The sequence below is a fragment of the Balearica regulorum genome, chromosome 1 (assembly GCF_011004875.1).
Source record: "Balearica regulorum gibbericeps isolate bBalReg1 chromosome 1, bBalReg1.pri, whole genome shotgun sequence".
Classification (NCBI taxonomy): domain Eukaryota; kingdom Metazoa; phylum Chordata; class Aves; order Gruiformes; family Gruidae; genus Balearica; species Balearica regulorum.
In genome coordinates this window covers 202,358,121-202,384,597 of record NC_046184.1, presented here as the reverse complement: position 1 = coordinate 202,384,597, position 26,477 = coordinate 202,358,121, and positions in this window count along the sequence as shown.

The window sequence follows — 26,477 nt, the reverse complement described above, 5'->3', positions numbered from 1 at the left end:
AGATATGCTGTTTAGGATGAGATAAATTCCTTTCTCCTTTACTGGAGAAGGCACTTAGGTCGAGTAGTTTAGTTGTACTTGTCTACTTTTCATCAAATGAATCTACATTTGGTCAAATGTCCTTTTCAATAATGGATCATGATCTCCAGATGTGGCTCTAAGAAACAGCCTTCACTAGTTCATATTCTCCACAAACACTCCTGCCCTTTCCCCATTTCATCATAACAAAATGTGTTCAAATTATACTGGAAAGCATACCCTCATTCATCTCCTACTCTACTGCCAATCAGAGGGCTAGACTGATTGTAATCCAGTTTCAGTATCTATATATTTCCTAAATATTTACCGTATATTTTTATCCATCTTAATCAAAACACCATATACAGCCTGCTTCACTGAAGCAGATATGAAGTGCACCTTTACCCTAAACTGACTTTCTAGTAGTACCTGAGTAATAGCATACTGAATCACATGTACATAATAAATGCATTCTTAAATGATTTTCTTTATTTTTTTCCCTAGGAATTATTGTTTTCATTATGATTAAAGAAAATAATCATCATGACACAAAACAACTGGAAATAGTCATGCACCTTCAGTGATGCAGTGATGCAGATGGTGTGAACTGGAATAATTAGCCCAAGGAGACACGATGGCACGTGATAAAGCAGTAAAGTCGTGTTACATGACATCACTGGCCTGAGGTGAAGAACTGACAGACTGCTACATTTCAGACCAACTGACTAGTGATGATTTAGTGTAAAATCATTATTCTAAACAAGACACATGATGCATATAGAACATTGTAAAGGCTCAGCAGGAACATAATGCACTTGGATATCACCAGCCTCAAAAGGCATGAACTATGACTTTCAGTGCACAGGAAAGGGGAATGAGGGATTGGAGCAATAACCTATATACAATCAGTAATGTGTTTTTACATCATTAGCAAAAGCAAAAGGAATGTTCTGTTTGTATAAGCCTACAAATAGCAAAAGAAATAGTGATCCTGCCATTACTATCATACATGAACTGAGTTGAATCATTCTATCTGATCTGAGAGCTGTCTGCACTGGATTTCCTGTTGCTAAAGCAACAGCTAAGTTAGCTGTAAAATGAATGGACAAAGTAATGCACAGGCATTTTAAAATATTTTATGTTCATTTTTCTCCTTACTGTATGCCATACAAACAAACATATATTTGAGTATGCTTTGCCAATCCAACCACAAATTCTTATGCTATGAATGTATATGTAGGGTAATCATAACTCTGAAATATGTTTTTGCAAAATATTTCTTAAGTAGTTCAATTTGTAGAATTAGAAGTTATTACGAAACAGCTGTGCTAACCAAAGATAATTTATACAGATGTGATCCTGAGGAATAAACAGGGATTGAATAATCCTATTTGGTAACTTTCAAATGTTTTTCAATCTAGGCAAAATATGTATGTTTTATTCCCACATAACAGTTCCATCTAAGATAACAGACTTGTTATGATAGATGTTGTACATCCTGAGCAGGACACAGTTCCTCCCCAAAGACCATGCAGTCCAACTAGACAAGACAGGTGAGATTTGGGAGGAATACGGGGAATGCCCATCCAGTAAAGTAACATATCAGTGACAGAAACAGAAAAGAATACTGAATTTGTGGATGTCAGAAGTGTTTTTACTACACCCAAACAGTATGGACCTTTTCACAACCTGGAGGATCAGCTGTCACTGTGAAGGAAAACTGCATTTAAGGTTCTGGGAATCAGCTCATCTTGTGGATTTAAATAGATTTCCAGCCCTAAAGAAGGGCAGGGGTTAGACATGTACTTCTTGGAAAGGGAGTGTGGCAGGAGAGGGGACACTCAGAGATGGAAGTGAACAAGATTGACCAAGTCAAGGAAACAAAGTTCTCAGGAGGACTGAAAAGTACTGTTTCCACAGTCTAAAAACCCACAATTTTCTGTTGCTCTTTTTGCCTTTGCTGCTTCACTGGAATTACTGTGATCTTTTGTTGGACTGCAAATAAAGTCTGAGAGACTTTGCATGACAGTGACCCTGGTACTCACTGTCCTGAATAGCAGGAGGCAAGAGCAATTTAATGCTAACGCTGCTGCCCTCGTATACTTCCTGGTGTCCCATGCCTGGTCAGTGGAATTTATTTTCATTCTAACTTTTCATTTACAGCTAGTAAAGGTAGGAAACTTTTGGTTTACTACCGAAGAGTTAATAGTGCTATGTAACAATCTGTTTTATGATTTCCAGTGCTTTCAGCTGACCACTTAATTCTGTTGTTAAATATTTACAAATGACTACCATTAATGAGCCAATATCAGTGCAGACACATATACAGCCAATTATAATTTATAAATTATATACTATCTATATATTTATACACCATTTATAAACTGTGTAAAATAAAATACATACAGATGTATAAAGGACAATACATGCTGTAACAAGCAGATAGAAAGTGATTTAAGATAATTAAAAATTGCCCATGCTACCTTCCTTTTGGTTCCTAATGTATCCAGCTCTGTTAGAGTATCTTTCACCTCAGGTCTGCTGAAGCAAAGGAAAGAAAATTAATTAGGATTATTATATACTTTTTAGTCTATGTATGTGGGCTATTTTGCTTCAAAAAAATAACCCTCAATAGCAGCAAGCTAGGACACTTCCCTGCTTCCCCATGAATTGTTAAACATGTTGCAACAGTAAATCTCCAGCATTTGCTGCTGCTGTTTAATTTACAAGACTACCAGTGTTAGCCTGCAACAACAGCCAGAATTTTATCAGCGAATGCCAAAATGCTTTTAGCATTCTTGAAATCGTTGGGAAATAACCTATGCAGTGTTCAACTATTTCAATTTTTTAACTTAAAGTTGAATCCAATAAATTTAGAGCAGTGCCAGTTCCTCTCCACAATGTGTAAAGGCAGCTTAAACTGACTTACATAGATGAATCCCTTCTTGCCTGCCTGTCTCCTTCCTATTCTCTCATCAGGAGGTTGAGATATAGAAATGGTTATTCCCAATGTGATACCACCAAAGAGAAGGACAGGAGGAAGCATTATGTGCAGAATGCAGCAGGAGCAAGTTTTTCAATTCTGCTACATTTCCTGCTTCAGCAATTCTCAATGATGGTATCTGGCGTGGTTTTATGCCATTCTCTTAGTCTGCAAGTCTAGTCTTTTTGGATGTTCATTTTCATCAATATTTTGGCAGCCTACAAAACACATCGAGAGAAACTTAAGCAGGAAAAGGTTTTAAAACTCATTTATAACTCAACCTGGAAGAAAAAAAAAAAAAAAAAAAAAGAAAAGAAAAGCAAAGAAATGTATTTCTTTACCCTGGCAGCTTTTTTCCTAAGGTGTCCTCTATACAATAGAGACAAATGAGTGGTGTTTCTGTGACACAGAGATATATGTCCTTGCCAAATTTATATTTAATATGCCCCTTGAGACAGGAATTTGGGGACTGTAAGGCAAACATAGCAATTTATTTTTTTGAACAATCACAAAAATATTATCCTTGTTTTTTCTAATTTGAAATATATTGCTCATAAAAAATAACAGAAAAGAAGCAAACAACAAAAAAATGCACCAAAAATCCCCCAGCAATGACAAAAGACTCCTGACTTGACAACAAATGCACCACATTTCAGCCTTAAAGGTAAAATGATTGTGGTGTTAATAAAAATAAAAAATGTCTCTTTAGAAAGAAGGGTGAAACTACTTTAAGAATAAATATGGGTTGGTATTCTATACAGCTTACTCAGTTATTTACTGTAAATAGGATTTTTTTGGAGTCATTGTGATTTGTGCTACCTTGCCTTGACAAAAAAACCCCACAAATGATCATATTTAAAGTGAATATGTATTTAAGACACTAAATCATCACTAACACTGGTATTATAATAGATCCCAGAAGAAATCAAGATCATACTGCATTAGGCACTGAGTAATATTTTAGGGAAAAGTGAGTAGCTGGAAGACTTTCCAACCAGAACTGAACGCACAGAGTCTTGTGCAGAAGGGAAGAGATACGACACGCAGGCAGCGCGTGCGAGTCACAGGAATACAGCACAGCTGAGCTGGGCAGGCACCTCTGGAGATCGTCTAGTCCAGCCCCCTCCTCCAAGCAGAGTAACCAACAGCAGATTCCGCAAGACTGTGTCCAGTCAGACTTTGAATGTCTCCAAAGATATTCTCTACCTGCCTCCAGTGGTTGACCATCTTCACAGTAAAAAAGGGGTTTTTCTTACAGTTAAATGGAAATTCTTGAATTTTAACTTGTGCCTGAAGAACAGCCTACAGATCTGCTCTAGCAGCTTCATGCCATTTTCTGTCTTGGTGGGGGAAGGAAGTGGGATTTTGTTGGCAGGCGGTTCACTAAATGGAAACAAAAATACCAAAAAGGGGATGATAGTGTCATGAAGTTGTATTTAAAAAACCTACGAAGCTGAAGAAAGTGCCAGTGAGAGAGAAATTGTTCTTTACAAGTTCAGTTTAAAGCTGGCAGGTGGTTGCTATGCCCATGGGCATTCAGCTGGATCTCCATCCCTTCTCTAGCCATTTCCCAGAGGAAAATAGGAGATCGCAATAACCATGAAATACTTAGAAAAGACAGGGAAAAATCAACTCTGCATAGTCTTGGTACTAGACAAGGCATTGAAGCCTAATGGACTCTATATCAAGGAGGCCATTTACCACTATTTTTGACTACAAGAGTTGTGGAGAGATACACAGAAGGGGACATGCCTTCTTTGAGTTACAAGCGTACCTGCTTCAACAGCTAATGACAAAGTCTGTAGCAGGCTCTCCCACCTGACTGCTTCTGTAGCCATCCATTTATTATTTCATGATCTATATTTGCCTCTATATATATTTGCAAAGAAAAAATGCCTCTGTTCTTACAAAATGCATAGATCTCTGAGGAAAGGAAAGTACATGAGGGAGAAAATTCCGAATATCAGGAAACAATTTTTTACTGTGAGGGTGACTTAGTACTAGTAACATAGGTTTCCCAGAGAAGTTGTGGATGCTTCATCCTTGGAGATACTCAAAAGCCATCTGGACAGGATCCTGAGCAACCTGCTCTAGATGGCCCTGCTTGAGCAGGAAGGGTGGACCAGATGACTTCTGGAAGTTGCTTCCAGCCTCAACCGTTCTATGATTCTATTTTTTTGATGAAAATAGTTATATCTCTAGTGTTACATGCACCCTCTTTCAGGGGTTTCTCATCTTACTTAGGAATGAGTTTCAGGGAAGTCTGGAGTTTGCAGTGAACACTTTGAGGAGAAAAGGCTCTATCCATGCCTCGATAATTAACACTTTGCTGGAAGCCTGCAGGCTTTGTTTTGCTGTGTCCAACAGCTCATGGTTTTAATGGACCGTGTCCAAGGGTGGCACTGGGTCATATGTTGTGCCTGTTTCACCAGCAGTCCCCAGAATTTGCTTCTTCCCCTTAGTGTCTGCAAACACGTGCCAGCTGAGAGGAACTGATATATCTCTGGGTTTTTTCTCTGCACAGAGAATTGCAACCTTCACCTCTTTAGATACTGTTATTTTAACTTAGATTTTTTACTGCTCAGTGCGTTTACAGATCTGAGGGTTGCTTTGGAAAGTCAAGGCCCACACACCATACGTGAGCTGTGGCGGGGGAGGGAAGGAGGCAGTTAGTGATGTTTGCTGCTTTTAGAGACTGTACAGTAAATCATCTTAAATTTCAAGGACTTAGGTTCCCTGTCCCCGTGCAACGCTGAGTGGCTATGGTTACACAGAAGTACTTTGCAGGGAAAACGCAATAAATAGGACAGCAAGCCAGACTGGGCTCATATGACCATAACAGCAATAAAAAGTAGTAGAATATATCAAAACAGTTCCAGGACTGGGGAAACCTGAAGAACCGCTTTTAAGAAAAGAGTTGCCCAGCCACAACCACCCACTTCCAAAGACAAACGGCATCCATTCCAGTCAGTGGGAATTCTGCTGTTAGTGGGAACTGCCATCGCGCAGTGTCAGGAGCTGAGGGTTTCCCCTGCCAGGCTGAACGCGAGGCAGCACTTCACTAGGCTGCAGACAGCCCTGTGCACTTAAAGAAGAAACTGATAAAGCCTGAAGAATGACAGAACCTCTGAGATATACCCAATAGTAATTCAAGACAGACCTTGTTCTCCTCAACTTCTCAGTGATTTCAGTATGATAGAGAAACTGTTTATATTTTTCCTTATAATTATTAGTAAACATCTTATTTACTATGTCTCTTATTAAAAACACAGCATAAACACCTCGGTCTAATTATGAGTGACTCATTCATGAATGCCCGCTTCATTGTTCTAAATGAAAGCACACTCTTAGAGAGGTTAATAAAATTAGCATCAGAATCTATTCAGAAACAAATTGAACAGTGGATGCTCAGAGCAGTGCATGCTGAAGTCAGCTAGAGCATGTATAAGTATGCAAGAGCCATTATATACTGTTCTGTATATACTATTTAATTGTTACAGTTGTATTTGACACAGGAAAAAAACTTTTTCATTTGATTGGGTTTTGATTTCAACTTGCAAGGCTTGTCCTTAGCTGATTAAATTGCGCAGATTCATAGACAGCAGAAAAGCTGTATTGTTCAGTGCCAGATCAGAATCTCAAACCTCAGCTGTATTTCAGCTATGTAGCACCACAAGAAACATAACATTAAGAGACAATCACTATGCTTAGACACAAAGTCACTATCCATCACACAGACAAACTCCATTTCTCATAGCAAAACATTTACTAGCCTTCTGTCTGAGAAGAAAATTGCACTGTACCTTTCAAAACAGTTTTCCTAAAATGTATCAAATGAGTAATATCCAAAGCATGCTTTTAAAGGATAAAGACTGAAATATAACATCAACACCAGCAAAATCAAATACAATTGTTTTGAGTATCCGTTTCCCTTTACCCTACTTATATCCTATACTTTTAATAAATAAATATATTGCTAACCTATTAGCCAGCAAAAGAATCTATAATGAATTTATAGATTGTTCAAGATAATATTGTCCAAGATTTATGATTTTGCACATAGGAAACAATGTTTCATTGCATATGGAAGACAGATAGAGCTGAGTATGAAAAAAGCCAACAGAGCTGCTAAGACAGACAGATGCAAGTTCTGCTCTACCTATTCAGCACTCCATAGGGAGCCACTGTAGTGAATGGAGGATGGATTGTGCTTACTGTTGTACAGAGATGTGTTACTGCAGTCTCTCCTAACAGCGATTTCCTCCATTCTAATGGATTCATGCTCCTACAGAGTTCATTGCTCCAGTTGTCTGTGTGTTAACCAGGAATGCAAGGCATTCAAAGGCAGAAAGCTCCATCAGTTTCAAGAGTCTCTCATCAGCTGGAAGCCATGGCCCAAAAGGACACTGGGAAAAAAGTCATCTGAGGTAAAGCTAGTCTTGTCAAAATCTTGTGTGGCAACATCAAAAATAGACTTATTTTATAGAGACAAATGCCTGTATGCAATATGGATACACCTTCCAATTAATGGTCACCTGAATTTTGTGAGATGATTTTTCTTTCACAGCAAAACAATAATGCACTGTTATCATTAAGAGTTTGTTACTCAATTCCTAGAACAACTGAATGATTTCATTCTTCTGACACTTATCTGGGATGCACTGACCTAATCAAAGCATAGGAATATGATTTTTCTTCTGGTAGACAACTGGATTATGGCAGCTGCTCTGCGTTATACAAAAATACATGTGTTAAGTCTATGGTTGATGTAGAACTCTTCAAAGTGTGCAACCCCCAAATTACAGTTCAAGAACAGTCAGCATGATGTACTGCTTTGAATCCTTTATTGTAAGTAATTCCATTACTCTCCAGCCATACTTGACATACGAAACATAATGCTGCTTACAATTTAAAATATTAACACTATGGTAAGATACTTTTAATATCTACTAGCAAAATATAAATGAACTTGGAACACAAAGGAAAGTTTTATGTTTTAAATAAGCTCTACAGCATAATTTTCATCTCCCATCACAACAATTATCTCAGAGTTTGTTGTGCATACTGGAGGTAATTTGAGTGTGGCTGATCTCTACTGAAATAATATATCCTTTAATAAAAAAGGATAGGTTAAACTCAGAAAGATATTATTGGTTTAATGTGTTAAATACTTTTATGTATCCTGGTAGATTTCATCTCATTTTCACAAACGTTTTAAAAGCTAGCATGGTTTCTGTGTTGTAATGCACTAGCTGGTCTCCCCCTGCAACAGAGGATTTGTTACAGACTACTGACCTGAAACTTAATTGAGAGAAGGAAGGAGAGCATGCTAACTGAATCCTACATGTCCTTAAGTACATGTTATCTTTCTTAGTTGCATCTTCATTTTCTTTCTTGGACTCTGAGAAAAAGAAAAAAAAAAAAAAGTAATAATACTTCTTTCAAGTGAAACATCTCTGGTACTTCCAAGGCATAATACCAGTAGTGTAATGCAGCCAGGTCATATTGTTTTCTACATATCAGTACAATTAAGGTCCTAAGACATGTCTTGGCCTTTTCCACTGTTGACTACGCAATGAATTCCAATTTTGACTTGCCAATTGCTAATCTTAGTTGACTAAAACCACAGCCAAGTTCTCCTGAGAAACAATTAGATTGCATTACTCAGTGCATTACTCATAGATTGTATAGCATCCACTCACTACACTGAACTGCAGTTAAACATTACACTGACATTTTTTAAGGGATTTAAATGATACTGGTTGGCATTCATGTAACTTCATCAGCTGTGGCACAGCTGCTATACACCTTTATGACCTCTGGGTACTTTATATTTTTTAATGTGTTCAGAGCTAGTGGATAGAAATGCAGTAATGTCATAATGCCATCTACAGGCTCTAAACAGTCCCGGTTTCTCTCAGTGACCCTGTCTTCCATTTTCCACCAAATAACTAAAAGAAAGGGTCAGTCGAAAAACACCACAACAAACCCTTCCAGCTGAGAATCAAAGCATAAGTAATTCAAACAAAACTCTACACTGTGATTCTCCATAATGCGTTTTCTCAACGGCTTTCTAGTCATCTCTGCCAGGAACAATGTGAAGATAGTTTTCCATGTAGCATTTATCAGCTCAAGCCATGGCCTCAACTTAAGAAGTAAGATAGTGTAAAGACAAGACTTAAATGAGCTTAATGCTCCCTGAATATTGCATTATGTTCAGTTCTAAAAATCACTGGTAAGCTGTTGGTCTGCAGTGACTGGTACTCCTATAACATAGATGTGTCCAACCTTCCTGATCCCAACAGCCAGCCAGCAAATCTTCATATGTCCAAGAGCCACAGGATAGACGTCACATATTCTGAGAGTCAGAAATAAAGAGGAAACTTCTGGCAGTGCCTACATTTCAGCTACCTGTGTTTTCTTTCTTTGGGAATCTGTGAACTGCAAATCCAACAGCATTCCTAATGCAAAATACTGAGGAAAAACAACACTAAAAAAGCAAACAAATTGCTCATTCACATATTGAGTCTAACATACTTTTCACTGCCTTGCTTCTTCTCTTATAGGAATAGGAAAAAAACCTATTGCACATTCTCCTGGCAGCAGACATTCATCTCAGTCTATGGGTTCCTCCCGCTGGCTCCCATTTGTCTGCTCAAAATTACTTCAGTGTTCCTCAGAGAGGCCAAGAGTCACTGAAATTACTCACATGAGTGTTATATTTAGGGCATACATGGTACATGGGAGCTTTTGGAACAACATCTGAAAAAGCTTCCTTCCTATGTGAGTACCAACACAGAGGTTGAAATGCCACTTTTAATATTTGTACAGAACTGTCACATTGAATCTACATACAAATAGTAATATTTTAAAGAAAGTATTCTAAGATTTGGATCAGTCATTAACTAACACAATCAGAATTGTTGACTTTCTTCTAATTCAGTCCTACAGACTATAGGAAGAAAGAAGAGCTACATCCATATGAAAAGGAAGCATTTCAATCTTTTACAGGACATAACATTTTTTTCAATTAATATTTTTTTTAATTCTAGAGCTTTCTGTACTGTTTTAATAAAACCACTTTCATTTAGAATGCATATTTTAAATGCTTTTATATAAAAATAGAGAAACATCTTGGAAGAAGAGGCAGAGTAACAGCTTGACAATAGAAAACACAACCAATTGCATTTTTGCATGCATTCCTACTGCAACCCTTCTCAGGCAGTGAGAAAAGATATATTATCTGAAGCTCTTGTATCTTGTATTTGTTGTATGCAGCTATTATTTTATTTGGCTTTGATGTTTCACACAACTTTTTGAAGCAAAGAATCTGCTATGACAACATGACATTTCCCATATGCTCCCTTAGCTGTATGAATGAGAAAACCTTGGCTAACTCTAATTAGCATTGGCACTGATGTTTGTAATCCTTGCACTGCTTTTTATATAACATTGTTTTAGTAATTTATTAGAGCTTATGAAAGGTTCTGCTTGTTGTGCACAGGACCAAGAGTACCATGCTCCTGGGGATACTTGACTTTAAATCGCTGGGGGCACATGGCAGTCAAGCTCCCACACCTTGGCTAACCTTCCACCTCGTAACTAGGTGGAAGTTATGGCAGGTTATGGTCTAGGTGCACACAGACAGGGATTGCCTCCAGGCAAATTTCTCAAGTCCACCTGGTCCCCTTTATGAGGTGAAGGAAGTCTTCAAGAAAGCTGGTTGGTCAACAGATGGAGGAAAAAAGGCTTATATGAATCAGTTCACATTTTGCCTCCAGTCATAGGAAGCTGTTTTTCTCTTTTGTCTAAAAAGTCATTGACAGCAGCCAAAAGGAAACTTAATCTCCTACAGATTAAATGCAGTTAGTGCTAGCTTTTTAAAACGTTATGTCTCCCAGTGCATGTGTAAATGTGTAATCTAGCACGTCAAGCAGCATATCTGACATACTGGGTGGGAACCTGCTTTAGAGCTAGCCAGAGGAGAGTGCTGCACAGAGGAGAGTGCTGAGCTGCTTGTCACCTGAGGTGCCTTCAGCTCCCTGAGATTCTGGGTCCAACATCATTTCAGAAAGCAGGACTCTGTTTTGGCTACTGGAAGAAACAATACACCAGAGAATCATGCTGCCACTCAGAGGGACCTTGACAGGGTGGACAAATGGACTGACAGGAACCCCATGAAGTTCATCAATGAGCAAAGTCCTGTCCCTGGGGAGGAACAACCCCAGGCACCAGTATATGCTGGGGCAGGATACCATTTGCCTTCATTGTGGCATGGGCGCGTTGCTGGATCATGCCCAACTTGTTGTCCACCATGGCCCCCAGGTCCTTTCCTGCAGAGCTGCTTTCCAGCCAGTTGCCCCCAGCCTGTCCTGGTGCCTGAGGTTATTCATCTCCAGGGGCAGGACTTGGCATTTCCCTGTATTGAACTTCATGCAGCTCCTGCTGGCCCATTTATCCAGCTTCTTGAGGTCTCTTTGAGTGGCAGCATACCCGTCTGTATGTATCAGCCAGATACATTCCCTTCTTCTAATAATACACTTTTTCCTTTTTTACTTTTCAAATTCTTTTGCTTTTGTTTTTGAAAAAAAAAAAAAAAATCAGTTTTTCCTGCTTTAAGGGTTTTCAAATCAAGTTAAAACTTCCATGTTCTGATATACACTTTTTTATTTTAACCTGGGGATAAGATGCACTGGTTCCAAAGATATTAAGGTTTGAAATTCTCAGAGATTCTGCACAAGTACTGAGTAACTAAGCCTATTATTGAACATGTTGGGTTTAAGCCAAGTGCTTTATCATTAAAATTCAGAACTGCTGCAGTAATACAAAAACAAACCCACAAAATATATGGAGAAAAAGATAATAGGAGAACGGCAATAGAAAGAACTCTTGCTGGGATTTTTTTCCCTCTTTTTTCCTTATTTTTCAAATTTAACTTTAAAAATAGTGAGTGACTGAATTGTTAAAAGAAAAGGAAACCATCTATGCACAATAAAGGCCAAAAATGTAGGCAAAAGCATTTATTGACAGGATTGGCTACTGCTATCCTCTCAATTTCCAATCCTTTTTTCCTCTTATCCACTGCTTGACTACTTGTTCACACATCTTTCCTCATTTGAACATAGCTTTCTTCAGCTTCTTTTAGATCATATATTACCTTTCTAAACATTGTGTTAGCAAGCTGAGAAATAGCTTTGCCTTGATCTAAAAAGCATTCAGTTAGAGTAAGGTCAGTGTTATAAATTCATTCTTTCTTTCCCTGGCTGTAAAGCTTGTGCAGCGAGAAACTCTCTTTTCACTCCATATTTGTACTCAAGCTGATATAACAGATCCTGAACATAACATTCACATCTAATCAGCGTTACAATATTGTTATTAGAATGGGAGATTTGTAACATTCCCTGTGAACATTGCTTTTACTGTCAATTGGTGGTTTGGTCATCTGTTCCTATTCTATTATAGATTCCTATTGTTTCCCTGTGTACAAGAAAATGCACTTCTCTGTTTGGATACACCTGCATCACAATCACTGTAACTGTAGATAGGTTTCAGAGGACTTTTGGTAACCATCTTGCTCTGACATCAAAAGTTTAGCACATGTTAATATCTCTGATCAAAATTGATAAATATCCTTTGGTTGATTACTCCTTATTCACTAAGTGTAACTCATCAAGGTATCCATGCTACTAGGATCCAGGCAGGCATTTCAAGAGATCTCTATGATGCTTCTGATTGTGTCATTTCTTTGGATGAATTCGTGAATCATTTGTAATCAATTAGTCCCCTCCAATTGCTTTTCCCTGAGATTAAAGAAGTCCTCCGCTGGAGTCTCTTTCAAGTGAGTATTTGACAATTCTATCTTCTCTTCTTTTTAAAAATTATCTTTCATTTGGGATCAGCTAAGAAACTCTCCCTGTTCTTTCATATGTATATGCTACATAGCCAGAGTACCTGAGAACGCTTCAGATCTGAAACACATCCTTCAGCCAAACTGAACTTACTTGGGAAAGGCTTGAAATTGTAGTCATGCCCTCTAGCTTCAGGTATAAAAGTAAAGTTAGTCTCCTTCAGGCATTAATTCTGTGTTTTCTCTTTTTGTTATGTTCCTAAAAACAGTTTCAATAGCATGGAGCAGCTGTGTGCCGGTTAAAGGAAATTGAAGCCAACATTTTTTCAATTCGAATTATGTCCTTCTGAATAAGTGATGATTTTGGAATCCCATTCCTCTATCATTTTTCCTATTATACCTTATGTTAACAATTCAAGACATGGTCTCATTCCACTATAAACAGAGTTTGTCATTTATTGGTTTATATGGGCAAATAAATGAATCAAAAATTAAAGATTCTTTTCTTCTGGGAACAGACAAAAGTCATAAGGATTGACATTTTTAAAAACCATATACTGTGCAGCTTATTTTAGGTCCCCTTCATATGTTGTATTCTGGTAATAGTATGTGCTACTATTTGTCTTCCACCGTTTCCAACATAGTTTTGCTTTATTCAGATCTATGCGTCCATCTTTCCATTTAGACTTCCAACTTTCATGTAGAAACTTGCATGATCAACCCTTAAATTTCCTCCTAACCTCTATTTTATGTGGCACTCCTTTTGTTCCATCTATTCACCATCTCCCTGTATTGTTACAGTCATTATCTTTCCCATTTTTTCTTTAGGAATGTAGAAGTTTAGTGACTATTCACAGCGGATGGATCCTAGCAAACCATATGTTTTTCTACATCTCCTGGCTTTTGTCCACTTCATAAGCTCCCTTTTGACTTTACTTACCAGCATCTGAGTCTTCTTCCAGCACAGTCAGAGAAGTCGTGGTCTGGAGAAGATGTTTAAAAACAGGTTGCTCAGGTCCTCTTCCAATACATGGGCTAGAAGACATCAAAGACAGGATAAAAGAAAAAAAGGAAAAAAAAAAAAAAAAAGAAAAAAAAAGAGAAAAAAGATAGTAACGTATATGTGGTAAATGTGTTGTCACTGATTACTCCTGTTAAGAGTTTACCTGTGCTCAGAAAGAGTCCAGATAAATTCATGAAATATTAATCTATTGACATTTACTATATGCACAGAAAACACATCCAGCTCAGGAAGCCTCTGAGTTACAAATATCTGGGGCTGATATGATATATGTGATGCTGATGGTAATGTAAAAGGAATGTGAACCTTTTTACAAGCAGTTGGAGAACTTGTTCAGAAAGTGAGAGACTGCTTTATATGCCACTCTTAACTTAAGGGACAAATCTGAAATCACATCACACTCAGCATTTTATAGGTAACTCCTGAAGTGGGGAAGCAAAGGAATGTCACCTTCATAGATCTACAAGAGGAATGAAATTCTGTTTTAATTACAGGTGTGTTTGAGCAGGCACTCAAAGTTATGTACTCAATGGTGACTCTTATCATTAGTGGAGAACTTTTTCCACCAGTGCAGAGTGAAAGGATCCCCTTGACTTCTCTTCCTCCTTTTTCAATTCCTTTGCACATCGGTCTAGCTTACCCAGTAAGGATGCAGAATGCAGCAATGGCCTCGTGGCTATAACACCATACTGCAGCAAGAAAAGGGAAAAAGGCTGCTATTGAGGTCTACATAATGTCAGATACATCAAGTCATTCTTTCTGTCTCGGGACAGACCTCAGCTATATTTAATTCAAGACATTGCCCCCTAGGATGGTCCAGAGAAGAGCAGTAAGTCTGACCACAGGACTACAGAACTTGACCTGAGTACAGCATGAAAGAACTAAATTTCTTCAGTCTAGGGAAGAAATAACTACCTTCAAATATGTAAAAAGCTGGCATGAAGAGAAACAAAACCTGTTTCCTATAATCACCAGAGACAGGACATGAAAAGTGAATATATATTGCTGTGAAGTACTTTTTCATTAGGCAGTAAGAAAACCCTTTTAAGTCTAAGGGCAGTTAAACACTTGAATCAATTACTTAGGAAAGATGAGGAAACTCCATCACTGAAACTTTTGAGACAAACATGTCAGAAATAACATACAGTGGATCCAGTCTTGGTAATAGAGTACTCTAGACCTTTTTCTTTTTATTATTCTACTATATGCTGAAGATTGTGAGGCATTCAGATACAATAATAGGAACTTATAAGTAAAATAGATAAATGAAATTCACTCCTGAGAATTTTCCAACCATCTCATAACTGTATCACAATCATTGCACTAAAAGATCTATTTATTGGAAAACTAAAGTTCTGATTTACTCAGTGCTTTGAATGAACATCGAGACACTGGACTAATCTTAGGCTATTCACATTCTGGATGCTTGAAAAATGATAAATTACCATCTCATTTATCTTGAATTTCACAGAAATGTTGCCTGTAGGTTTAAAAGCAAAGTTTGGATGAGAAAATATAGATATTTTGTAAGATGTCCGCACTTTGTACTTGAACTAAGACTTTATAATACCAGTATTCCAACCCAAGCAATGGCAACTCAGTTCTTTGTCAATTCATACTAGAGTATAATAATCAATAATAATAATAATCAGTGATTTTCCTTTTCATATTGGAGCTCACTCTAACAGAAATTATTACCAGGCCTAAAAATGACTTTCATGTTTCAGTTCTGACATTCCTCCAACATTTGTTTTTATATTACTAAAATCAGTTCCTTAGTTACTGCATCACCTTCCTACATTATCTTTTGTGATAAAATTACTGCACAGTTTCTGCTTTGCAGGAGATATGTCTAGGCTTGAAACTCAGTGCTTCCAGAAAATAATGCAATATTCATCTCCTGTATTGATTTTTGACTAAAAACAAAATTTGAAAATTTTAAGTGACTAGACAAGAATTTTTTCCTGTCTATGGGTTCCCCCTCTGAAAAAGTTCTTCCCATAGCTATAGCCATGTAAATTAGCAATGAATGTTTAAAACAGAGAATAGCTTAATTAAGAGCAGTGCCATTACAGAATTACAGAATCACAGAAGGGTAGGGGTTAGAAGGGACCTCTGGAGATCATCTAGTCCAACCCCCCCTGCTAAAGCAGGATCACCCAGAGCAGGTTGCACAGGATGGCGTCCAGGCGGGTTTTGAATATCTCCAGAGGAGATAAAACTGAAATACTCATGGTGTCTGTGTTTTGTTCTAGGAAAATGCTAATGATTCTGAATTTAATTTACACGAACTATACATAGAAATTAGAGCTCTATTGATTCAAAAAGCAAGTAACTATGAATAAATAAACTTAAAATATTACTAGTGTTCCAGGTAGCAACAATTTCATCAGAAACTTTTTAAAATATCATATATTTTGCATGTGCCTGAATGGTACACCGTTTCATTTACTCTGTGTATGTAAGAGAAAAAGAGAGACAAAGAACAAAGCAGGGATCTTAATTTTGTTTGAATTAAAGACTCTGAACAAACCCATGCAAGCAGTAGACAATTATTACTAAGTCAAAGAAAGGAACCAGATTCTACTTTATCTTACACACCTTGTCCATTTCTGGAGATAAAGCACTTGTCCTTTAAATAGGGAGAAAATGTCTTTGGCAGCTATTTAGTTCTCTTTCAGTAATACTCATCCTTCTTTAAGCAAGAGTCATCCTATGTTGGTAGTGTTAACAATACAGTATGGAAGAGGAAGTAAAACTTTTTTGAGTATCAATCAGAGATAAAGAAAACATCTGTGAAGCCTAAAACCTCTCAGTAAATGTTATATATACAAAGTTCTTTAGCAATAGGAAGGAGTGAAGACATGGGAGTGAGATTCAAGTGTATCATGCCCTGCCAGCCTCCACTGTCCATCACAGTCAATGGGAGAATACGTGCTGGGAGGTGATCATTCTTCAACAGACTTAGCAGCTACATCATTTTACTCTTTGAAATAGTTACAGTTTATGGGTAAAGGTAGCCATTGGGTCTGGCCTTCACTGGAATATCTTGGGATATTTTTTTGTGTCTGAGCATGATTATGGATAGTGAGTTTAGCTGGTTGACATTAATGATGACTGGCCAGATTGCTCTGTGCCGTCCATTACTTGTGATCAACTTGTTGGCTGAATGTGATCAGGGTTTATTTCATGTCTAGCTGTCATGATGCCAAAACCAGTTGTATTCAATGAGGTACCTGAGCACAAACCATCTGCAGTCAGCTCTCTGAAATAAGTTAAAGCTGTAATTGAATCGGGTGTTATAGCAGATCTATTCATGGGCTTTTAAAATCACTCCACTGTAACTCTGTGCAAACCAGCAGCAAATTCATTGACATAAAGCCCTTATCACAAAAATCCACAGTGACCACAAAAATTCCTCCTCAGGCATATCTGCTGGGGTAGAGATTTTCAACTCTTCATCATTCTGAAGGCAGTCAATCACTTAATTTTTCTTGACTGTCTTCCTGAAGTAGGCAGGAGGCAAGAGCACGAGGCGAGTCATGTGTCCTCATGCTTCATCTATCGAGTGATGACTCATTGCCTGGTCCTGTCCCACCCCACCCCTGGTGGGTCTGCACCATTGTTCAAAGGCAGGCACAGGCTTACCTTTCCATTTCAAGCTGATAACAAGGTGTGATCATAATTAGTATTGCAGTAAGTTTGGTGTTCCATTAAGTATAGTAAAATAGTTTCCGATCTTCTCAGAGTGTAAGGAGGTTGAGCATGTATGTCAGCGCTGAGACGGGTCAGCTACAGATCTATACACCTGTATCTGATTATACTTATTTGAGAATTCTACTTATCTGAGAACAGTACAACCACCCAGGTAATAACAGTGAGGTGTCTAGCCCCTCTTCTTTCTTGTATGCAATAAGTATTTTCTGTAATTGTATACTCTGAAGAATGTGAAGTGAGTAAAAATACAACTGTTATTTGCTTTAAAACAAGAGGGATTGAAACCCAGGAGTGATTTTCCATCTCTAACTGCATTACTATAGTTTCTGTTTCACTGCTTCTCATTTCAAGTGTTGTACACAGAAGGATTCTGGGGTTTTATTGATTGTTGTTGTCATAATTAGCCACTGTAATAGAATTAAGTGGGACCAAATCTTGCTTGGTCTTGTACATAGAGAAAATATAAGGACAAAACCCAACCAAACAAACTCCCAGTCAAAGGATGTTAGAGGATTTTTGCTTGTTTTGAACCCTTTGAGAGAGGAGAGGGAGGGAGGAGAGCAAAGGCAGAAATGTTATTGTAATGCTGAGTTGGTAACCTTGGACATTGGGAAAAAGTGCATTGCTGGGGGATGGGTTTAGATTATATTACCTAGTATAAGTGTTCATGATTGCAATCTCAAGAGAGTGTCTTTATTAAAAAATGTTAAATGAAACTGCAGTATAATTTACATGGCTGTAACATTCAGTAACACAAATGACAGAAATAAGGTTAAACATTCAGTCTGATGAAAATGTGCACTGTAAGTCTTATGCAGCTGTTTGAATCTTGCATCACTGTAAGTAAGAGGGGATTTGCAAGCATGTGAAAGCCACGTGCATTTCTAGCCAAGTACTCAGCTGTTGACAGCCAGCATTTTTTAACATTTAGAGTGTGGTAACTAAAAGTATTCTTATTACGACCCTCAAAGCAAACTCAAGATTAATTGACTGGGATTGCCTTCTTAATTTCCATAATAAGGAAGAGTGAAATTATTAGGCAGTGTATGATTCACGGGTTCCATCACATATCCTGTTATTTCATCGTAGGGAGGTGAGGAATGTAAGAAAAGTTACTCTCCACAATTTTTATCTTAAAGATGCCCAAATAATTTTGATGATTCATGCAAAATTCATTTCCATTAAAATAATTGTCTGATAGGTCCCATGACAATTATCTGCCCTCTTTTTCTCTTGTTTTTAGGTTACCTAGCCACCTATTTCTTTGCATCTTAAAAGCACCTTTCAAGCATTTATACCTTAAAGCATACTGAACTTCAATGACACTGATTAATGTGGTTAAATTTTGGTTTAAAAAAGTAAGATCCTTTTTATCATGGGAATCTACTGCTCTTCCTTTTTTCCTTCCTTTCTTTCTTTCTTTCTCAAGCACCAGGTACTAAAAAGCTTCAATAAGGTGTTTTATTCAAAAGGAATTCAAGAGAGAATGAACTATTGACATGGCTCTTGCTTACAGTAAGGACTGGTTGATTTAATTTAAAGCTGCAGTTTATCCACATGGAGAATAGCAGATACTTCTATTGATTTTATTTCTGTTAAAGTAAATTAGCCACAGAAAGTATTTGTGTTATTTTTCTTTTCCTTTGCCATAAATCTAGCAAAGTATTCCACATTTTCTTCCCAGGAAAAGTTATAATGTAAAGGAAAAAAAAAAATTATTGATGTAAGGGACATGCTCATTCAAATCCTGTGAAAATAACCCATATCTGCCTCTGAAGCTTGAAGGAGTAATAATGGGTTATCTACACAGTGGATGCCTTCCTACATTTCCAGCCTTGGCAAATATTAAAAGCAAGGATAGTGTACATGTGTGGGAACGTGTGTGCATGAAGACATGCATGTTCTTGTGTACTGCTACAGCCCTCCATTTTTTAAGAAGCTGGCAAAAAAGAAGTATCATAGTTTTTCAAATGCCTCAGAGAAAGCCATTTTTATAAGACTTGCTGTGACTCAATGCATCTGCCCCACATACAGAGGGCTGGCAGCTGAGCAAAGGAGAAACATAAAGGTCATTGTTTTCCAGGTGTTCTTTTTGCATGTTTAAATATATTAGAATAGTCTTTTTTCTTTCTTTCTTTCTTATTTTTTTTTCCCTAGCAGTTACCTAGCTGCTCAGAAAGAGGACAGGCAGCAATGTTGTTCAGAGAAAATGAGGGAATGAGAAAGCAACTGCAGAAATTCTAAAAAAGTGGCTGTTGTAAAAATCAGTAGTGGGCCCAGAAAACAAGCAGCTTTCCAGCAGAACCCTGTGAAACAAGATATTAGGGGGAAATTATGTTTTCTCCCAATCACTCACCATGCTACCACATGTTTTGGGAAAACAAGCAATAGTTTCATGCCTTAGTCTTAGTGCTCTGTCTGGATGCAGGCACACAACAACCAATTTTGCAATAATTTCTGAATGTGTGATACCTTAGTCACTTAGTTCTAAATCTACTCATTAATTTTAATGATGCTGACTTCCTTTCAAAAGCACTGTGACACGTACAGTTGAAAAAAGCACCATATAAGAGATGGATATATTATTTTATTAAAGGCCATCATTTCTCTTTGAAAACTCATTGGCATGAAACTAATGATTTAAGTCTGGCACTTCAGCTGCAAGGTAGCTGAAATGGAGTGAATATTTTTATCCAATATTTGATAGTTTTGCATTTAAGATATGTATTTAATTAACGTTAATGAATTAGGCAATTTTTCAGTCTATTGGAGAATTTCAAGAGACATCTAAAATTTCTAAAATAAGATAATTGTGCACAGTTTATTTAAATCTTATCTTACATTGTTCAACTCACATCACTGGCATCACATAGTAGTGCATGATACTAGCTCCTGGATCTGGATTATCCATCCTTAGGTAGTTAGAAAACTTATGAAAAGTTGTTTTGTTTTTTTTTTTTTTCCTTTTCCTTTTCCTTTTCTTTTTCTTTTCACATAAGTTGTGTTTTGTGTCAGTTGTAAAAGCCACCCCCAAAAGTATTCTTTTCTTTACAGGAGTCATAAAGAGGACAATGTTCCTGTTCTTCTGTTTCCTTGGATCCTTGGGTCGTGACATTTCTATTTCACTAGTGTGTCTATTAAAGCCTCTTTAGCTTGCCTCCTGCAGTGTTGTTAGCAGACCTTGACATTATTATAAGGAATATAATCCCCCAGTCTTCTTCCATGCACCTCATTTCCCCAGGTGAGCAGCCTTTCTCTTCATGTTTCAGCTGCATTTGTGTAAGTCACTCTCTGGTTGTCAACGTTGGGTTTTGGTTAGGCTTTAAAGGCATATACGTGAAATACACACCGGGCTAAAGCAGCAGGTGAGGAACAGGTCCTAAAGGAACAGGGATGTCTACTGAGGCATGAAGGAAGAGGCTGTGCCAAAAACCTCATTCTTCTTACCGGGTGTTCTGACCAAAACAAGTAAGTTCTTCTTATTGTGCATATCAGACAGCAGCTGCTGCGAGGTTGGTGCTCCAGCTATAGAAATTGCTTGGAAGAAACAGAAAGCAGGCTGAGGAGTAGCACTGACACGAGCCAGGAGCTCTGGCCAAGTCGATCCACAGAAAGAAGGAGACTTCTGAGACAAATCTGGAATGAGGGGAATATCCTCGCTGTACTACTACTGCTCTTGATAATGAATCTCCTGAGCAGAAAGCTGAGAACCGTATGAACACATATGGTTTTCTCCTTTTTTTCCCACTTTGCCATGAAGCATTTCCCCTCCAAGATGATCTCCCTCTGAAAGAAGACTGAAGAAATCTTGACTGGTTTTTTTGGGATCAACTTTGGCATCATCAGTTAGAAGTCAGCACAGCTCAGCCAGTTTTACAGTCAGAAGGTGCTGAAAAATGGATAAAATGAAAAAACTGGCAGCTTGCATGAAATTCTTCAAAAAACATAAATCAGTACCGTCTGTTCACTGGGAGCAGTTAAATCCATTTCAGTACAGCAAGAAAGATGAAGTGATTTTCTGGTGGGCAAAGAAAAAGTCTGTTGCATAGGCACATTGCCTCCACTTCCATTTATTCAGAATCTGATTTTGCTGCTCTCCAGAACAAGATGAAGCCTGTCTCTTCTTCCATGAAATAGCATCACATTCACCTATGGCTCTTGAAGCGTCCCAAACCCACGCTACATTCAAATCCCATCTGGGCCCTGTTCCCACAGTTCAGGTCAGAACTTTAGTCCTGGGTCATCACTGCAAGAGCAAACTGAAGGCGGTCAGCTGAAGTCCGTTTGAAGGGGACCTGTCCCCGCTGCAAACACGCACATAACAGAGCACAGCGTGCGGCTGAAGTTGTCATCCCCCTGAGCCAGGCCATGTGCTTTCCTGGCAGCCACCAGAGTGGGGCCATCAGAAAATCTGGGTTTGAACTCAGCCTCCCTAAAACGATCGTGCAGACACAACACTCCAACAAGCAGACCTGAGGAGAACCCCTCGGCAATTGTTCTACCCAGGAAGTCACCTACTTTGATACGTAACCAGGGCTGTTAGGCTGGTCCTGAGCTGCAGCTCTTTCAGAGTCACATGCTAAGTCAAAGCTAGTCAGGCACAACATGACAAAATATTCTGGTCAAGTTCCTCCTTTCTCTAGGGCAACATCAATATTTCCTCCATGCTGTAACTGTAAGGAATGGCATGTAATGTCCCAACGTTCCTACGTGGGACTTCTTTTTGGTGAGATTCAACTGTTTTTAAGCTTGCTTGTTAAACACAAGGTGGTAAAGAGATCAAAGCAGAGCTAAGAACTTAGCACATATTTTCTTATTTTGGGGCAAAGACCCCAGGTGAACATACGTAGTCAAAGACTGGATGGAAGGTTGTAAGAGCATCAGTAAATTTAAGGGGGTTTCCACGAGGAAATGGAAACGTGAAGTTATGTGATCCTTTGTAAAGGGTTCATAGCATTTGTCTTTTCACAATTTAGAATCTGAACCCGGCTCGGTGGAGTCAGAACTGTCTTACCAAAGCTCTCTTTTCTTCAAGTCATTTTTATGAGTTGTTACATAATGTCAACACAGGGGGGAAAAAGCCTGACTTCTAATAGATTAGTGCTTAATTCATGTTGTTACCTGAAGACGTATCATCCAGGTGAAGCACTGCCAGCTGCAATGATGTGTCCATAAAAAAATAACAGTCTGGGCCTTTTGTGAGTCAGATGCTCTGTTTGTTCAGGTATGCTTTTGGGAGGAAAAAAAAAAAAAAAGCAGATCATTAAATCATTATTTTGAAAAAGTCCTTAATTGCATTTAGTGCCAGAGAGAAGATGATTTTATAAAATGGGTAGTGAAGCTGCATAGCAACAAAAAGAAAAAAGATGATTTTCTGTTCTGATGTTCGGAGACAGGAACTGCTGAATGCCCCACATTCATTGGGAAGTTAACATATAATTTAATAATTCATTCATTTTTCTCATCTATATCATTTTTATGGCACGCAAGGTACCAGCATTTTTCTAGCATCTTTCTAAACAAATCCTGGAAATGTAAGTCTGCAGATGAATATGCCAAATGGAGATTTTAGAGGTACAACCATAGCAGATGCTCAGTTCTTAACATTTTTTTCTTTAGTTTTTAAAATTAATTTCTTTAGCAGGGTCAGTATTTACAAGTAGATTATTTTATTTTTATGGAAGTTTTCTAAGCAGATTTAAATGCAATAGTTGTAAAAATGCTTGAGAGTGTGATTCTTACCTCTACCGCTCTGTGTTTAGCATCAGTGGGAATATTTTTCTGATAATGTGTGCTGTAAAAATAGAATAAGACTTTGGAGGTAGATGGAATGATAGGCAAGCTGGTTTACACATTGTATATTAATATCACAGCTACCTTTGGACAAGATGTTTGGTCTAACACTATTTGGAACAAAGATATATACTGAGAATCATAAGGAAAATACCTGTAAAAAGTTTTGAACTTCCAATCATGTAAGCTCATTCAGGTAGGCAAATTCTTATTACCAAATGAACTTGTATACCAGATAGCAGTATGTGTCCTTGCACATGATTTTTATTTATGTAATTATAAAGATTAATTTACCCCAAACATTCTTGCCAATGTATATGTACTTATAAACTGGAAAAAAAAAAAAAAAAAAGGTTGTCCAAAAATTCTGCCTGAAATACAGGGCTATATTCCACGTGAAGCAGTATGTCAGGTGGTATGAAATGTCAGTGTTGAAATGAGGTTTATGTAAACCAAGATGAAGGCACATTCAGTGTCTTATGCTTTCTGGATGACAGTACCACAGTTTTTGACTGCAGTTTCCAGACAAAGAGGAGTCAGAGGAGCTGCACGCACCCGTGTGCCACTGCTGTTCGCACAGCGGGAGGTGATGGCTCTGCTGTATTACAGCATAGCGTCCAAAGTGGATGTGAGCCTAATAAGAGGTGGTAATTAAACATGATTAATCAGACACATAATTCTCCACTGTGGCCTCTATGAAGCTATAAACATACTGATGTTCTGTGTTATAACGAGGTCCTCGTGAAAATTCAGCTCTCGGTGCCATTCAGGTTTTGTTGCTGCGACAGTTCCCACCGTCGCACAGGTCAGCAGGTGGCACGTGCCTATCTGCCTTCCCCCCAGGGTGCCCAGCTATCAGGGCACCCCTAGGTAGACCCCAAAAGAAGAAGCACCACAGAATTCCAATAATTTATACTTTAGCCACACAGATACTTGCATTCGTACCAAATTCAAAGGCAATATACATAGCATAGCCTGTCCTATGAAAGCAAAAGATGCTTTCATGTGACATGCAATAGGGTAAGTAAGTGCTTAGCACTTCAGAGTAGCCTCAACAGTGTTATCTGTTTTGAGCTTAAACTGCTTCCAGTACGTGACCTACTTTGCTTAGAGGCAGCTTGAATCTCTATGAATATGTTAGGAGTATGTTGTATATATATGATATAACCTGAGTACTGGAAGGCAAAGCTAGGACTTGAGTAGCCAAAGGAGGAAACACTGAGAACAGAGAAATGGATTTGGAGTCCACTGGGACTGGTCAAACCTCCAAGAGATTTCAGCAGAATGAAGCTGTGAATTACTGACAGGAGAAGAATCTTGTCACAGACTCATAAATGATTAGCGCTGCCACAGTCTAGGAAAAAGACTTCATTAGAGCTAAGCCTTACAAAGAACGTTCCCTGCAGCTATATAATATATAGTGATATATAACTTCCTTTTATTCAAGTAAATCACTTGTTAGAATACTTTTTTTCCTGTGTGGAACACCATTTTGTTACACTGCAAATATATATAAAAAAATGCAAAGAAATATATTTTATTTCCTGAAGAGGACTGTTGTCTTGAAATCTGCTGCCTGAAGTCTTGTAAGCTAGATACTCACTCAGGCTTCATGGTGAACTGCAGGTGGTGTCAAGTCTTTAAAAACTCATATTATGGTCATCACTGTTTAACATCATTAAAGTCACTGCTGCATCATGTTTCTGTGTGGAGGTTTGGATTAAATATTCCAATAGTATTTGTCCTATATCTTTACTATTTTCAAGCTTGCGGTCCTCAGACCAACACACTCTTCCCTGAAAAGGTCCCAACTTAGGATGTCGGGCGTGGGACCTGGGAGTAGTCCTGCAGTTAAATAATGCATGATTTGACAGTTCTGCCCTGAAGTTCACCTGGGGGCTACTCCTGCATCCCAGCATTGCTACAGCTAATAAAATGAGCCTTACCGAGCTACTGGCCTCTAATTCATCAAGACCTGAAAGGGCAGGAAACCTGACAGATCTGGCACAGCAATGGAGGTAATAGTAAATAAAGGGAAGAAAGAGGGAAAAAGGAATTTGGTGGCAAAAGGATTATGGAAGGTAATTTGGCACAGGAGGTATGAGTCAAATTCAGTTCTGCCACATACATTAGATATTATTTATATTATATTAATACATATATGATATATATTATATATATATTTTATATTAAACCAGCAATAATTTCACAAGAAGATTATGTCTTACTGTATTTGAATTAATTTTCCCTAAGAGATATTCTGGGAGAGGAAGTGGGGGAATTTGAGTAGGTGGAGAGAAGGAAAGGAGAGCGATTTTTCTGTATCATGAGAAAAGTTTTCAGAAATTTTGCAGCATATATTATACATAAGACTGTTGCCGACTACGAGACAGTATTCACTTTTTATATGTATAAATATCTATATCTATATGGATATAAATTTGTATATATAAAAAGTTGTAGAGGATATATAGACAGATATGTATTTATATATAAAATATATAACATAAATAATCTACCTATAGATCTATCTAGAGCTACAGATATAGATGATATAGAGATATACATATACATATTTCTCTTGGTTAAAAATCCATACTCAAAGTCTTTAAAATACACTGTAAAATTAAGGCAAGTTGCCTTTACAAGGGTAGTCATAGGACAATGACCAATAAAAAAAGCAACACTTTCTTTCTCCCTGAAGTTTTTCACAAGTCACTTTCAAAATATCTTGCACTGATCCCACTTAGAAGAAAAACTTAACATGTTATCAAGATAAAAAGTAACTAAAAGAGTTTATATTCAAGGGTCTTGCTTTCTCGATGCAGTGTGCCTTCAAGCCAAAAGACTATTATTTCCACTAGCATAAGCCAGAAGGCATTCTTTGATCCTTAGTCCAGGCTTTTTACAGAACTCACGGCTCTGAGTTGGTACTCTGCATTGTTAACAGTACTGTAGCTATATTTCACTGAAGGAATTGCTAATAGTAATATGATCCAGATGATTCTATTTACTTTTCTTGCAGTGACAATGCTTTCATCTGACTACCTTTAGCATGTGTAGAACCAATTTATTTTGTTATTTTATCTGAATACTAT